The sequence below is a fragment of the Otolemur garnettii genome, unplaced genomic scaffold (assembly GCF_000181295.1).
Source record: "Otolemur garnettii isolate 467f Iridium unplaced genomic scaffold, OtoGar3 scaffold00190, whole genome shotgun sequence".
Taxonomy (NCBI): domain Eukaryota; kingdom Metazoa; phylum Chordata; class Mammalia; order Primates; family Galagidae; genus Otolemur; species Otolemur garnettii.
Window position 1 is genome coordinate 2,017,403 of NW_003852585.1, and position 16,767 is coordinate 2,034,169.

General features: G+C 39.8%; 1 protein-coding gene and 1 pseudogene across 1 annotated transcript in view; one reads left to right on the forward strand and one right to left on the reverse strand.

Moving 5' to 3' along the window:
• Positions 1-16,767, forward strand: part of CD99L2 (CD99 molecule like 2) — a 114,546-nt gene that overhangs the window by 34,272 nt on the left and 63,507 nt on the right. The gene's annotated exons all lie outside the window — the stretch shown is intronic.
• LOC100963895 lies at positions 14,660-15,394 on the reverse strand (annotated as a pseudogene).

The following is a 16,767-nucleotide window of genomic DNA, read 5'->3' on the forward strand; positions in this document are numbered from 1 at the left end:
AGTGCCACACAAGTGCCAAGGGCTGCCAGGGCTTTGCCCCCTAACTGGGTATATAGGTGTTAAATTTGAGTTTCATTGTTGATAAAAGCAACAGTTTGTCATTAGGTGTTTTGGGGGAGGGAATCTGAGTGAGTCTTTTCTTGGAGGTGTGACACACACAAGTTCATGGGCAAAAGTGGCATAAGTCAAACGGAGGAAGGGGTTGAAGAGAGTGTGGTAGGGGACAAGAGCTCTTGGCGCTGGATCACTAAAGGTCTGTAGTGGACAATAGGGGACAGACTTATCCTATGGAATGCTGGAGTAATCCTCTGGCTAGTTTTTGAGTCAACACAGAAAAGTTTTCCTAAATCCTGTCTTTTGCAATGAATGAATGTCTTCAAAAGTAAGGGTCTGAGCCCTCACTCCAGGCCATTCTCAGAAGGGAGAGGTTCCTGGCCTTCAGCCCACCCCCCGGCTGAGAAGTCTACCTTCTCAGTGCATGGGAGATGAGTTTGCTGCTTTCTAGGGATGGTTGATTAGTTGGCATTTCAGATTTTAAGGTTAACAAGCCCTGTGATAGTTGGCTTTGTCTTTGTGAAGTATGGTTTAAAAAATCAGTTGCTGTTTGTTTTTAATTGTGGTTAAAAAAAATGCCACATAGCATAAACCATCTTTGACAATTCCTAAGTGTATTGTCAGTAGCATTAAGTGTATGTATTCGCATTGTTGTGCAAACAGTTTTCATAACTTCTTCATTTTGCAAAACTCTGCCATTCTGCTTTGTCTGCCTCCGTGGATGTGACTGCTCTGGGTGCTTCACAGGAGTAGACTCTTACAGGGTATATGTGTGTGATTGGCTTATTACTCTTACAGTGTTTGTAAGGGGCACCCATGTTGTAATCATTTCCTGTTGTTAACATTTTCTCAGGTTTCCACAGTGGGTATGCATTATTTGCAAACCAAGAATAAAAGATATCTAAAACAGTGAGAGGCATCCTGCAATGGGGGCTACATGGACCAGATTAGGCTGCCTTGCAGGACATAGTTAGGCATAGAGTTTATATTTGGTGAAATGAGGAGGTTTTGGGGGGGACAGTTTTGAACAGGGAAGTGATATGCCATAATGTTTGTTTAAAAAGGAAAATGGGGGTCTCTCTGCCTATCTGGAGAGTAGTTTGGGGGGAGTTGAGCTGAAGGAGCAGGTGGGGGCTTTCAGCGTTATCCAAATGAAAGGTGATGGCTGCCTGAGCTTGGTGGCAGCTGTGGAACAGTGGTGGACTCCTGGCCCATGGTGGAAGTGGAACTGACAGTTGTCGGTGATGGCGTGTCTTTGCTGCAGGGGGGAGAGGATAGGATGTCCAGGATGGTCTTTGTCTTGGGCAACAGAGTGAGTGGCTATGTCATTTAGTGAAACAGATGGGGGAACTCAGGAAAGCATTTAGGTTGGTGTGGGGCTTGCTGAGTGTGAGGTGACTTGACACATTGAGGAGTGACTCACAGGGGAGGGAGCCAAGACAGGACAGTCACTTTATGAGTTTGGCCATGAAGAAGAGGGAGAGACGGCAGTATTGAGATGGGGATGTACAGTCAAAAGATTTTCTAGTTTAAAATGGGAGAGATTCGAGCATGTTTAACAATAGATGGGGTGATACTTCCCAGATTGATCTAAGATTCAATGCGATCACTATTAAAATCCCAACTGTCTTTTTGGCAGAAATTGACAACCTGATCTTAAAATTTCTATGGAAATTCAAGGGACCCCAAATAGCCAGACAATCTTGAAAAACAAGAACAGAATTGGTGGACTCGCACTTTCCAATTTCTAAATGTACTGCAACATGACAGTAATCAAGACTGAGTAGTATTAGTGCGAGGATAGCTAGGACCAGGATTGCCAGCACGAGGGAAGACAGAAGCCAGTTCGCGACATCCTTCCTGGGAGAAGCTGTGGAAATCTTGCCTGGGTAGGGGAGGACCTGCAGGACGGGGTTCAGGAGAAAGGTCCCCTATTGGGGACATATAGGAGGAGCTGCCTCAGGCTGTCAGCACATTTCTCCCATTTGCCTGGCCAGGTAGCAGGGCTAAAATCTTGATGGGAGCTGGCAAGTATAGACATGGATTCTACCTCTAAGCCTGCTCGTAAACATGGACAGGGAAGCCCCTACCTAAGGCTGTATCTGGATCTGACATAATTGCTTTGCCTTCAAGACTGTCTTGGATCCAACAGGCTCTCTTCCAGCCTGTCTCTTTGGGGGACCGTGATGCAACCCAGGTTTCATTCAAATGCATTGGCACTACACAGTGAGCTGTCTTGTAAGGAGAATCTTCCATCGTTGTTGAAACAGAACTTAAAAAAACTCAAATCTTTGAATGGATTATCTTTATCTCTAAAATGAGTCGACTGGTTGGTCTCTGAGGTCCTATTCCACTCTGCTGGGCCAAGATTTGGAAATTTTCACATACACAGCATCAACCAGACACAGCTTTTCACCTCACTTAAGACAGTATGCAGAAATCTACTAGTATGTGTTCGTTTATATTTTTTTGAGACAGAGTCTCACTCTGTCACCCAGCCTAGGGTGCTATGGCGTCAGCACAGCAACCTCAGACTCCTGGATTCAAGTGATCTTCCTGCCTCAGCCTCTTGTGTAGCTGGTACTACAGGCACCCACTACAGCGTCCGGCTATCCACTGGTGTTTATATTGGGTGCGGGGATAGGAAATGCCACATACATTGCTATTAGTCAAGTGACTGTAGCTTAAAAGCATCTTGGGATGGCCTGGTCCAAATCACTGACGTTCTTGTCCCTAAGTTTCCCAGGCTTATGTCATATCAGCAGAATCAAAAGATTCATCACACACACGGTGAGTTTAGATGAGAATGTGGCTCTGTTTTCTCCATATGTACTAAGCTTTTGAACATTTTAGCATTACTCTCCTAAGTATATACTTATATACTTATATACACTTATACTTATATACACTTATATACAAGTAGATCTGATAGTAGATTCTGCTTAGTGTCAAATATGATAACAATAATAGCTAACATTTGACAGATCCCTGCATCAGATAACTGTGCTAAACACTTTTTATATAGTGACCATTTCATCCTCACATTAACCTACTGCTGTAGGGTCTGTTGTTATCTCCATCTTACAGATGAGGAAACTGAGGCATGCAGCTGCCAAGTCCCTTGCCCAGGATGTCTCTGCTGGTGAGTGACAGAGCTGGGATATGAATCCAGGCTATTGGGTTCCCAAACTGGCCACCAGTACTGATATCCTCATGTGTTGTCCTGGAATAGCCTTAGACCAGAGTTGGGAAGCCTGGGTCCCATTTCTACATGTGACACCAGCAGTGCCACCTTTGCCAAAGCACTTAGTATCTTGTACTACTTCATAGAAACTGTGGCCCTGAGAGCAGTGTGCCTCTTGTCATAGGGCCAGCATGGGACCCAGCCCTCTTGATACACCATGATAGCACCTTATCTGTCCCTGGTGGTTTTATTTTCATCATATCATCTGTCTTATTCTGGGAGAAGTGGAGTAGTCAGGTATGATAACTTGGTTTTCTTTATAGGGAACAGGTCACTCCTATGGGTCACGTGATTAGGACCCACAGTCAGTGGGTGGCAAACCGGGCCGAGACCTCATAGCTTCTGGCCATGGGACCGCTTCTGTTTCTGCTACCTGACGATGAACCCCTTGAGTCCTTGGGCTCCCACCTGTTAAAAGAGCACATGATTTATGTGGTCCCACGGTACTCCCCACAGAGCTGATGCCATGGGGAGTACATGGAGACAGCGACTCATAAAAAAAATTGAGACATAACCTTGCAAAACATACAGTTCACCATTTTAAAGTCTACATTTTTGTGTTTTTTTAAAAATATATTCATTATGTTGGACAGCTGTCACTATCCCATTCCAGAACATTTCCATCACCCCCAAAGAAATCCCATACCCTTTAGTGGCCAGTCTCTGTATCCCTCACCCTAAGTCCTGGCACCCACCTTGTTTTCTTTTTTGCTGAGGAGCCCCCTAGCTCTCAGCTTGGATGTCTGTGGAAAAGGTTATCCTTCCAGCATGCAAAGCGCATTTGGCATTTCCCCTGTGAACATCCATGGTAGATGTTACCTTTCTGTATAGGAAGGTACAAGCTCATCAGTCATATGACTTACACAATTTTTTTTAAGCAAACAACAACGTTCTCCCCCCACATTTAAAATCAGGCAACCTGCCACATAGGACACTGAGATGCTTCCTGGAAATAAGAGTCTTAGCCACGGCATCTGCATCTCAAGGATCCCTTGTTGTGAAGTTTTCTATTCTGTGGCAGGTAACTGGAGGAGGTGTCCCCGTGAGCACTGGAGCTGGGCTTCTCATGGCCACTGCAGATGGATTGGTGGTGGTGGCTGTTGTGACCTGAAATGCTGATCTCTGCCTTCTAGTGAATGACTGCCTTTGTGTCATTATTGTCCTCTCTGGGAGTGCTTTAAATTTATTCATGAAACTAGTTGGAGCTCAGGTGGTAATCTCAGCTAAATCCATTTAGTAATCAGAATAAGAGGAAAGACATTTTCATGTTCACTGGTGATGCTGCAGTGCTCAGCTAACCCAGAGGATATTAATTACTCAGCATGCTTTGAGGTGTGAAGGCATAAATTTATTAAGACAAATGTGTTCAAATCTAGATTGAGGCTACGAGAGTTAAAATGGTGCAAAAAATCAGGGAAATCTGAGACTAACATAAGTAGTATGTTTGGTTTGCCCTCACCCTGTGTAGCATGAGGTGGGAGAAGGATATTTACTTGTTTGGGGAGAAAATTTCACCAAAGAGACATTTGTAAAATTGACCACATGTGTCAGTGAGTTTGTTGCATAGATTTCTCACAAGCAGTTTCTCCCTATGGTGGTAGGGAGGCGTGAAGTTGTTTTTCTGACCTGAATGCTTTCTTTTTAGTAATCTCAGCCCCATGGCCCGCGCCAGAAGGCAGGGGAAACACAAGGCTTTACAAGCAGCTGCATGGTATGAAGGCTTTATCTTACTATGAGAGAGCATCCTCATTACGTAGGTCATTTCCAGCTAAATCAAGCTATGTCCCCAACCTCTCCATCAGTAGACTGTATCTTTTGGGACTGATTTTAATCTTGCTCCTTGAACTCAAGTGACCTTGAGGCTTGTGCCACACTTGTATTTTCTGGATCATGATTTGCTTCCCCTAAGTCTGCCTTGATTCTGGTCCACCCCACAGCAGGCTTCCGTTGCATTTGTTAATAGTGTTGCTGTTGACCAAGTTGGTTTTCTTTTGGAGAAATAGCTCTATTCCCTTAGGGTTCTTGTGTAGATATAGGCAGTAGCCCAGATCACAGACAGGTGACTGGCATCATGGCTTTCCTGGACAAACTTCAGTGTGGGTATTGATGGAACTTCCATTAGGGCAGCCAAATGGAAAATCCTGAGATGATGCATCTAAATTTTACCAGTCTAAGCTGTCCCTGGTACTCTTTCTTATTCATTTGCAGAAGATGGTTGAGATTTTAAAATCTGAAAGCCAAAGCAGTTTAGGTGAGTATTTATTCACTTAAAATTTATACTGGATCCTCTTCCCCCCAAATTGCAAGCTGCTTACATGTACAGAGGAAAAAACAGAATAGAAATCATCCTTAGAGAGCAGGGGGATAGATGTAATTGGCCACTTGAGAGGTGCTGATTTTCCTGCTTGAATCCTGCTGACGTTGCAGCCAGGGGTCCTCGATACCTCTGCAGTTATTAATCCAGCTGCAGGCAGCAGACACATTCCTTTGCAGAAATGTTTGCTCTTGGCATGAAATCCAAATGCATTTTGTCACAAAGTAATATCAGGTACCACGTACTGGTGACATAGTTTGGGTAATCAGAGTGAACACATCTTTGCTTATGAAATAGATGTTCTTGAGAATACACACAAGTCTGTGAGAAATATTTCTAAAGTTCTGCTCTACCTGAAAGGGTGCTTTCAGACAGATACTACCAGCTCACTACATGCTTTTTCCATTAAAAGAAAATCTTTGTGGCTCACTGCCATGAAAAGAGGTAACTTTTTTACTGAGTACTTGAACTGCTCCCCAGTTATAGGGATATGGAGGTTGTGAATTGAGCCTACCACAAATTAGCTAATTTCTAATGTGTGATGCTGCCAGAGGGTGAGCTTGTGACAACCAACACAGAGGGTCCCTGTCTGCCTGTGTCCAAAACTGAGTTGTTCATAAATTGCATAGAAAAGGTATAGACTGACTATTTTATACTATTTGAGACGTGATATCCCTCATGAGAATATTTTCTCTTTGAAGAAGTTTTAATAGCTGAGTATCTAGATTAGATTGAATGGTTTTATCCATAGATGGTTTGGATCTATCCCCCCAAGGTCAACAACAGATTAATAAATACTACAGAATTGTATGATGTTCCTCTTAACATCTTTACTTGATGACATGTAGCAAGATACATCAGCAAATAGTCCAGGAATAAATGAGGCTAGAAACATCTTACTGAGTGAGATGTTATTCAGAGGAAGCTACTTTTGCAATTCTTGGTTGAAAAAGGAGAGAGAGTTGTGAAGGAAAACCCAGTGGGATGATAGACTTATGGCTTTGGAGGATTGATACAAAACTTGTAATTATTATAAGAGAAACACATATACAGGATTAAACACAAGAAAAAGAGTCCCTATTCTAATTCTCTAAATATAACTACTTTTATCAGTTTCCCTGTTTAGACTTCCAGAAAATTTGTATGGATATAGATACAGATACACACACAAATGGAAAAAATACTTCACTTTGCTTTATTTACTACTGTATCTTGGGGATCTCTCTCATGTTGGTATATTGGATTATACCATTCTTTTCAACAGCTGTGCAATAATTAATTATATGCAAGATTATACCATTCTTTCAACAGCTGTGCAATAATTAACTATTCCTCTTTGCTGTTTCAATTTCTTCTTGCTATTGTAAGCATTCTTATATGTACTTCTTTGGGTACATGTTGCAAGTATTTTTCTATAACAGGTGCTTATAAGTATGTACAGTACTTCTACATACTTCTACTGCGATCTACAATTGCTGGGTTGAAATATATGTGTATTTTGTTTTACTTATTTATTTATTTATTTTGTAGAGACAAGAGTCTCACTTTATCGCCCTCCGTAGAGTGCTGTGGCATCACACAGCTCACAGCAACCTCCTACTCTTGGCCTTAGGCGATTCTCTTGCCTCAGCCTCCTGAGTTTCTGGGACTATAAGCGCCTGCCAGAAGGCCTGGCTATTTTTTTGTTGTTGTTGCAGTTTGGCTGGGGCCGGGTTTGAACCCACCACCCTTGGTATATGGGGCCAGCACCCTACTCATTAGATACAGGTGCTGCCCCACATATTTTAATTATTCATTTATTTATTTATTTTTTCTCCCCTCCTCACCCCCACCAAACCTGTTTTAATTTTTTAAATGTTAGAGTAAGTTCAGACTTAACAGACAATTTGCAAGTACAATGCAAGGAACTTGTGCCCCCTGCCCTGCAAACAAACAAACAAACAAACCACTTGAGATTAAGTTGGTTATTACCTGATACCCCATTGCCTCCTCCAGTCCTTTAGAGTGTATTTCTTACAAATAAGTACATTGTTTTACAAATTCACAGTGCAACCACCTGACTCACAAAATTAGCCTTGGTACATTACTACCTAATCCTCAGACCCCATTCAAGTTTCACCATTTGTCCCAATGATGTCTAATACAAAGAGTTCACTACATTGTTACCTGGATTTCCTAGTTTTCTCACATTTGCTATGTGTGTTTCACCCATGCACATGTGTATATCTCCAAATAGCTTTCTCTGAACCATTTCAGAATCAGTTGCAGATGTTATACAACTGCAACTTGCAGTGCGTCAGTGTACAATTCTTAAAAACAAGGACACCCTCCTTCCAACTAGAGTATTTTCATCAAAATTAGGAAATTTAACAGCCATCTGGTCCACAGACCTTACTCAAGTTTTGCCAGTTTGTCTCAATAATGGCTTTTATAGATTCAGGATCCAATCTGGGATTACCTGTTGGATTTAGCTATTATAATTTTCCTACTCTCAGGGTTTATACTCTCTTACTGCTTGTTCATTGCTGAGAGCAGTTGCCTCTTGTGTTCTGTCAGCTTTATGTTTTACAATTTAAAAGGTGTTCTGATACCAGTTATTCCCTCATAGCAAGAAGCAGGCTGAGCATGGTGGCTCACACCTGTAATACCAGCAATTTGGGAGGCCAAGGGAGGAGGACCACTTGAGGCCAGGAGTTTGCACACAATCCTGGCAGTAGCAAGACCCCATCTATTAAAGAAAATATTAGCTGGGCATAGTGGTGAATGCAGGTAGTCCCAGCTACTTGGGCTGAGGCAGGAAGATTGCTGGGCCCAGGAGTTTGGGGTTGCTGTGAGCCGTGATGATACCAAAGCATTCTACCCTGGACAATAGAGTGAGACCCTGTTTAAAAAAAAAAAAAGGCAAAAGTCTACCTTAGAATTTTTGTAGCTAGATTATTAAGTGCCATTACTTTTATCTTGGTAGATTATATGATTTATTCCCATATAATATTGGTCTTTTCCTATTTAGAGCTCTGTATCTAGAATTTTTCTTGTTATATTATTGTTACTACACCTGTTTCCTCCCTGTTAGTGTTTGCTTGGTGTATATTCATTTTCCTATCCTCTACATTTTTCCCTTTTGTTTTAGATGTATATTTTATCAATTGCATGTAGTTAGACACTTTTTAATCCCATTTGTCTTTTAATAGGAGATTTAGCCCATATATGCTGGGTTTTTTTTTTTTTTTTGAGACAGAGTCTCACTCTGGCACTCTGGGTAGAGTGCCATGGCATCATAGCTCACAGCACCGTCAAACTCTTGGGCTCAATTGATCCTCTTGCCTCAGCCTCCTGAGTAGCTGGGATTATAGGCACCTGCCACAGTGCTTGCCTATATTTTTAGAGGCGGGATCTTGCTCTTGCCTAGGCTGGTCTCATAATCCTGAGCTCAGACAATCTGCTGGCCTCAGCCTCCCGGAGTGCTGAGATTACAGGTGTGAGCCACTGCACCTGGCTCCCCTTTATACTCATTTTTTACTAATATGATTATATATATTACAGTGTTAAAGTTTGTTTTCTCTTTAACATGGTTATTCTTTTTTCCTTTGATGACTTTTATTGGGTTGATTGAATTTTGCTTGTTGGTGTTGTCCTTTCATTTTTCTCTTCTTGCCTGGTTTTGAGGTTATATGACCTGTATCTCTTCATTTAGTGGTTACCACTAAATGGTTTTGAGGTTATATGACCTATATCTCTTCATTTTGTGATTACTACTTAATTTTTTGCTATAGGAAATTGATTCTTAAAAGATAAACTTTATTTTTAAACACTCAGATTTACAGAAAAATTGCAAAGCTAGTACAGAGAGATTCCAGAAGCTCCATACCCAGTTTTCCCTATTATTAACATTTTATGTTACATGATACATTTGTCACAATTAGTGAACTATTACTAATGCACTATTATTAACTAAAGTCTATACTTTATTCATATTTCCTTAGTTTTTATCCAAAGTCCTTTTGTGTTTTTGGATCCAGTCCAATGTCCTCTCCAATCCACATGACTGTCAGTCATCATGGCTCCTTAGACTCCTCAGGCTGTGACAATTTCGTAGACTTTCTTTGGCTTTGATCTTTATAGTTTCGGGAAGGATTGGTCAGGTATTTCATACAGTGTCCCCAGTTGGGATTCTTGTGATGTTTTTCCTCATGATTAGACTGGGGTTATAGGTTTGTGGGAGGAAGACCATGGAGGTAAAATACCATTCTCATCATAAGAGAACATATTGTCAACATGACTCATTATTAATGCAGACCTTGGTCACCCAGCCAAAGTAGTGTTTTTAAGCTTTTTCCTCTGTAAAGATTAAAGTTCCCCCCACCCCCAGTACTGTAATCTTTGGAAGGAGGTCACTATGAGCAGCCAACACTTAGGGAGGGAGGAGGTATACTTCACCTCCTCACATAAGTAAGTGAGGAGGAGAAATAGCTACATAAATTAATTTCAATTCTTCTACATGGGAGATTTGCCTGTTTTCTCTATTTATTCAATCATTTCTTCTTCTTTTTTTTTTTTTTTTTAGACAGAGTCTCACTCTGTCATTCTGGGTACTATGGCATCATACCTCACAGCAACCTCAAACTCCTGGGCTCAACAGCTACTCATCCTCATGAGTAGCTGGGACTATAGGCACATGCCACAACGCCCAGCTAGTTTTTCTATTTTTAGTAGACATAGGGTCTCACTCTTGCTCAAGCTGGTCTTGAACTCCTGAGCTCAACAATCTGCCAACCTTGGCCTCCCAGAGTGCTAGGATTATAGCTGTGAGCTTTTGTACCAGGCCTATTCAATCATGCATTTATATCAGCATGGCCTCATGGATATTTTAACTTTGGGGTATAATCCTATACTACTTAATTTTGTTGCTTACATTGTTCCAGCTGTAACTATCGGGAGCCCTTTCAGTTGGTTCCTGTGCCCCGTTAACATATATCTATCAATATGATTTTTGAAAAGTCCTTCCTTACTTCCCAGCACTATGAGATGCTTCAGGCTTATCTTCTATATTTACTTCCCTAGTTCTAAAATCAGCCATTTCTCGAAGGAGCCCTGGTTCCTTTTACTAGAGAGTAGTATTACAGGCCAAGTTCTCGGTGCTAGATATGCTCACTGGTAGTTAGGTGTTGTTGCTTCCAGGCCCTCTCAGTTGACAGAGCAAGGTAATGTTGGTGAACTAGCCCATGTCTACAAATATTTCTATATGTGCCTGTCTACAGTAATACCCTTTTGATGTTTCAGTCAATGACAGACCACATATACAATGGTGGTCCAATAAGATTACAGTGCCATATTTTTACTGTACTTTTTCTAAGTTTAGATACATTTCAATACACAAATATTTACCATTGTATTACACTTATTTACGGTATACAGTAACATGTTGTACACATGTGTAGCCTAGGAGCAATTGGTTACACCATGCAGTCTAGGTATGGAGTAGGCTATACCACCTAGTATTGCATAAGTTACACTCTATGATGTTGGCACAATGACAGAATTGCCTAATGATGCATTTCTCAGAACGTATCTCACTGTTTAAGCAACTTATACTGTGTACATATAAAGCTAAACATGATTCTAGTAAGGACTCTAATCCATTATCCCATGGATCTTTCTAGGTTGTTCCTCTTATCTGTAACCTTTCTCTCTCTAACAGTGAGAAACCTGGCTCCCATCATCCACTGCCTATTACTTGAGCAATTCCAGTATGCACTAATAGTGATTTGCTTGAAAATTGATAACACTGTACCCCCGCGGCAAACCGCATGTCCATCTAGAGGGAATAGTAGCTGTCAAGTTCAGTAGGACAAAGGGTTGGGTAGATGTGTCCACAAATAATTTTGTGAAAAGCTTTTCCCTAGGACCTTTTCAGTTATGCATGATTAGTCAGAGCTGGTAGTGTAAATGGAGGTGCTGGGGCCTGGGGAGAAAATGCAGAGTAGCCTTTGTGAGACCTGGGGCAGGATCAGAGAACTTACACCCATCATCAGTGCAGCAGTGGGCTCCACCATGCTCTCTTGCAGGAGTCATACTATGGAGAAGGTGTTCTGTGAGATGAGATTGTACATCGTGTTCCAGATACCTGAACCTTCAATCTTCTCGTGGACTGAAGTCTATATTTTTTTGTTTTTATTTTTTATTTATGGTGGTGGTAGTTTGTTTATGGATAGATACCAATTCAGTATATCTTACAGTGGCTTCAACTGATTTTGTTTTGTGGTGTTACCTTCATGTTACTGTCTAAAGGGAAATGACCATTTCAGGAGAGTATTTCAGTATTTTTTTGTTTCATACAAAGGTAGTTATTTTTAATTGACAATGTATATATTCATAGGGTATAATAAATGTTTTGGTCTATCTGTATGTTGTAAAAAGATTCAGTCAAGCTAATAACATATCATTACCTCCCAACCTTTTTTTTTGTAGTAAGAATGGTAAAAGTCTATTCTTTTTAGCAATTTTAAAATATATGATGCAATATTATTAATTTTGGTCACCATGCAGTGTAATGAGCCACTGAAACTTATTCCTCCCATCTCACTGAAACATTTTCCCTTTCTCCATTCCTTCCTTCTCCCACTCCCACACCGCCTCTGGTAACCACCTTTCTGCTCTGTTTGTATGAGATTGGCTTTGTCAGATTCCGCATATAAGTGAAGTCATACAGCAGTTATCTTTCCGTGGCTGGCTTATTTCACTTAGCATGATATCCTCTAGTTCCATTCATGTCATTGTGAATGATAGAATTTCCTTCCTTTTAAAGACTCTATAGTATTTAGTTGTGTGTGTATGTGTGTGTATCACATTTTCTTTATCCATTCATCTGCTGATGTATAATTAGGTTGCTTCCATGTCTGGCTGTTATGAATGATGCTGAAATAAACATGGGATGGCAGATCTGTCTTTGACATACCAGTTTCAATTCCTCCAGATATATGCCCAGAGGGAGATTACTAGATTCATATGGTAATTCTGCTTTTAGTTTTTTTGAAGAACCTCTATACTATTTTCCATACTGGCTGTACTAATTTACATTCCCACTAACAGTGTCTGGGTGCTCGTTTTTCCATAGCCTTACCAATCATTCATTTTTTGGATGATAGCCATTCTACCAGGTATAAGATGATACCAGCCTTTGGTTTTAATTTGTATTTCCCTAGTGATAAGGCATGTTGAGCATTTTTTTAATATACCTGTTGGCCATTCAAATCTCTTTTGAGAAGACCATTTGCCCATTTTTTAACTGGGTAATTTGTTTCTTTGCTGCTGAGTTATTTGAGTTTTTATATGTTTTGGATATTAACTCCTTTGTTATTTTTTATTTTTATTTTTTTACAAATCCAAGTAACAATTTTATTGTAGTTTATAGCACAATTTTTAGACATATTTTAGTGGTTTTGAAAGTGCTACTTTTGAGCAGACTTAACGAATCCAAAAAAAGTTAGTATATTGAAAGTAAAATATATATACAGTAAAACAAGAGTCATCCGGATGTTCAGAATCATTCAGATAGTGATGGGCTGGTTGGTGTCATCACTGGGTACCTTGTCTGTATTAAGAATTCTCTAGCAAGTGCCAGTTATTCTGTTCCTTATTCTCATATAATTCACCCAAGAGAGTTTTAAACATGTGCGCACAAAATAAACCTTTTTAAAAAACCATATTAGTACATAATTTCAATGGATAAGCTTATTATCAAATTGACAGTTGAAAACAGTATCGGCACCTGATCTAAAGGCAGCACTATTTCATTTATTAAAACACTGACAAGAGACATTAATCAACAAAGCAACTAATATGTTAATATATGACACTGAGAAAAAAATCAAAAATAATGCATAAATACCACTCCACTGAGCCAGAATACAATCTAAGGATTACAGACACATGAGTTTCTTCCTGTCAAACAATACTTGAAATATTTTTCTATAAAAAAATAGTATATTGGGAAGTACAGAGGAAAGTTAGAAAGGTGAATTTATGCATCTAATTCCACAATTTAAAATAAACAGCAAACTGATTATATAAAGTTATGTGACAATGACTAAACTACTGGGCATCAAACAGGCAATACAACTATTCACCATAATTCATGCAGCTCTTCAGGAGTTTCTAGCAGAGGGCCAACCGGACAATCCCATCACATACAGAATACCCTTTCACTGCTGAAAGAGGCCCTGAAGAGAGAACATGGCAAAGACATAGAGAAAAAGCTGAATGTTTTGGAAAAAGTTAATGATATGAAAATACTTTTCCATCACTGGTAAAACAAGCTAGGTCAAGTACATATCCCAAAGCAGCACAGAATTCAGAGTCAGAGGTTGGCAGAAAAGTTTGGAAAACTGCAGTTTTAAAAAATTGGCAATTTCTCCTTGCTTAATAAAACTATCAGAAGAGGTACAATGTTTGTTCATTTGTGGAATGTTGACTGCTTGCTGCACAAATTCACATGAATGAGGAACTGCAGAGGTGTGTTTCAATGAAATGTTTTTTAAAAATTTACAAAAAACTAAAGTTTCTATTTAAAAAATAACCATGTTATGCCAAGATGAAACATGGTGAAAAGAAGTGTAAGTTCTCTTCATGATTCTTTATGCAGCAAATGGGAAAGTCATAGAAACTATTTTTTTAAAAACAAGCTTTGTTATTGCACTGACTTACAACTAGACCTAGTAATTTAGAAAAATCACGTAGTAAAATCTGTAAAATTAAAATACAAAATTCTGGTTTGTAAACATCAGCTGGCCAAGCCTATCCAGAGTCCTTCATGATAGTGGAATGGAATGAAAATTAATTCACTACCTTATTTATTTGCTGTGTTGGGAAAAATCCCAGAACACAGCTTTTATACTTTCACAGTAATTATATGCAAAAGATATAAAGGAAGTCAGTGTAGTTGTCATCTTCTACTTTTTTTTCTTTCCCTGTTCAGTTTTCAGCTCCTACCCCACTCCCAAGTGCTGTAGTTGAAATAATACTGGTTTGGGGACATTGTAGAAAACTGGTCATAAGTGTTGCATAGTGTCCATAGGACTTGAGTAAAGGTATTTCCAAATGGCGTAGTAATGCACTGCAGCTGCCGTGGCCACAAACAGGTGCCAGATGGCATGAGCAAATGGAAAGATGCCATCACTCTTGAAGAACACAACTCCGACCTAGGCAATAAATTAAGCCTGTGAAGCCTCCACAGGCAAGTTCATGAAGTTCGTCAGTGTTATTCATTGATGTTACCACCAAGGCTGGAGAAAATCCCATCATGAGATGGAAAAAGAATTCAACCACTTTATACTTTTAATGGTAGAGAAATACATGAATGGTTACTCCAGTTGCCAGGAGCCAGGTAAACCAATGCATATGAGATGCCAGGGGTCCAAGTTCATGGAGATTTAACCATGGAGCATAAGAAGCAGCAATGAAGAAATAGATAACCATTATATCACACATGTGGAAACAAAGCTCCACTGTCCTTAAGTGGCTCTTTGTCCATGATATAATATTTTCACGTTTACTGTAGAGATAATGAAGAGGGCACAAAGGCCCATTCCATAAAGCCATGCTGTTAGCTTTTCCGAGCAGTCATCAGACTGCCACTGGAGGAGGGCACTGCTCACAATGGCTGGGACAGTGAGGAATGCATGTGTACAACAGTTAGCAGCATGTTCCTACCAAGTTGGTATGTAGCAGCCATTGGCTAGGGCCCAGTGGTTCATGAACTGCTGGAATCGATTCTTGAACCGCATTGATCCTCCACTCCTCCTGGCGTGGAGGGGGCAGTGTACCTCCGTCTAATCAGCAACGGTGGCATAGTGTGTGGCCCTCATGGGCTTGGGCTGCTCTGGGAGCCCATCTGAGTGCCCCATGGAGCTGCTCAGCTGCCAGAGTGGACAGGCTGGGGATTGGGACAGGGCCAGGGCTAGACCAGGCCAACTCCTTTGTTTTAAGATATATGGCTTGCAAATATTTTCTCCCAGTCATGGGTTATCTCCTCACTCTGTTAATGCTTTCCTTTACTGTGCAGAAGCTCTTTAATTTGGTGCAATATCGTTTGTTTACTTTTATTTTTCTTTGTGCATTTAGAGACCTATCCAAGAAATTGATGTTCAAACCAATTTTGTGGAGCTTTTTTCTCATTTTATCTAGTATCTTTACAATTTCAGGTCTTACATTTAAGTCTTTTATCCATTTTGAGTTGATTTTTGTATATAGTGTGAGATAAAGGTTCAATTTAATTCTTCTGTAAGTGGATATTCAGTTTTCTCAAAACCATTTATTAGGGATACTGTCCTTTCTCTGGTGTGTGTGTTTTTGGCATCTTTGTTGAAGGTCAATGGACTGTAAATATTTGGATTTACTTTTGAGCTTTCTATCCTGTTATATTGGTTGATGTGTCTTTTTGCCAGTACCACGCTGTTTTGATTACGATAGCTTGTATTTCGAAACTAGAGAGTATGCTGCCTCCTTTTTTGTCCCTTCTATTCCAAATTTTTTGGCTATTCAGGGTCTTTTCTAGTTCCATACAAATTTTAGGAATTTTTTTCTATTTTTGTGAAATGTGATATTGCAGTTTTGATTAGAGTTGCACTGAATTTGTAGATCACTTTGGTATCATATGGACATTTTGATGATATTCCTCTAGTGCATGAATGTAGGATATAGTTCCCTTCATTTCTGTTTTTAATTTCTTTCATCAATGTTTTGTAGTTTTCAGTGTACAGATCGTTCTTCGTGTCCTTGATTAAATTTACTCCCAAGTGTTTATTTCTTTATGCTATTGCAAATATAATTGTTTTAATTTATTTTTCAGATAGTTCTTGGTTAGTATATAGTATTTTTCAACCTTTTTTTAAATATCATGGCACACTTGAACCTGTAGTTAAACTTCCATGGCACACTTAAATTATGTTGATCCAAAAAAAAAAAAAAAGAGTAAAACAAGAGTACACTTGCTGTTTTTTGAACTTCTTTCAAAAGCTATTTAATTAATGACCTTAAAAAATATTCATGGCACTCCTAAGATCCTTTCATGGCACACCAGTTAAAAATTGATGAGTTCGAGGATATAAGGGTAAAGAATTCCATTTACAGTAGCAATAACAATTTAAAAAATACTTAG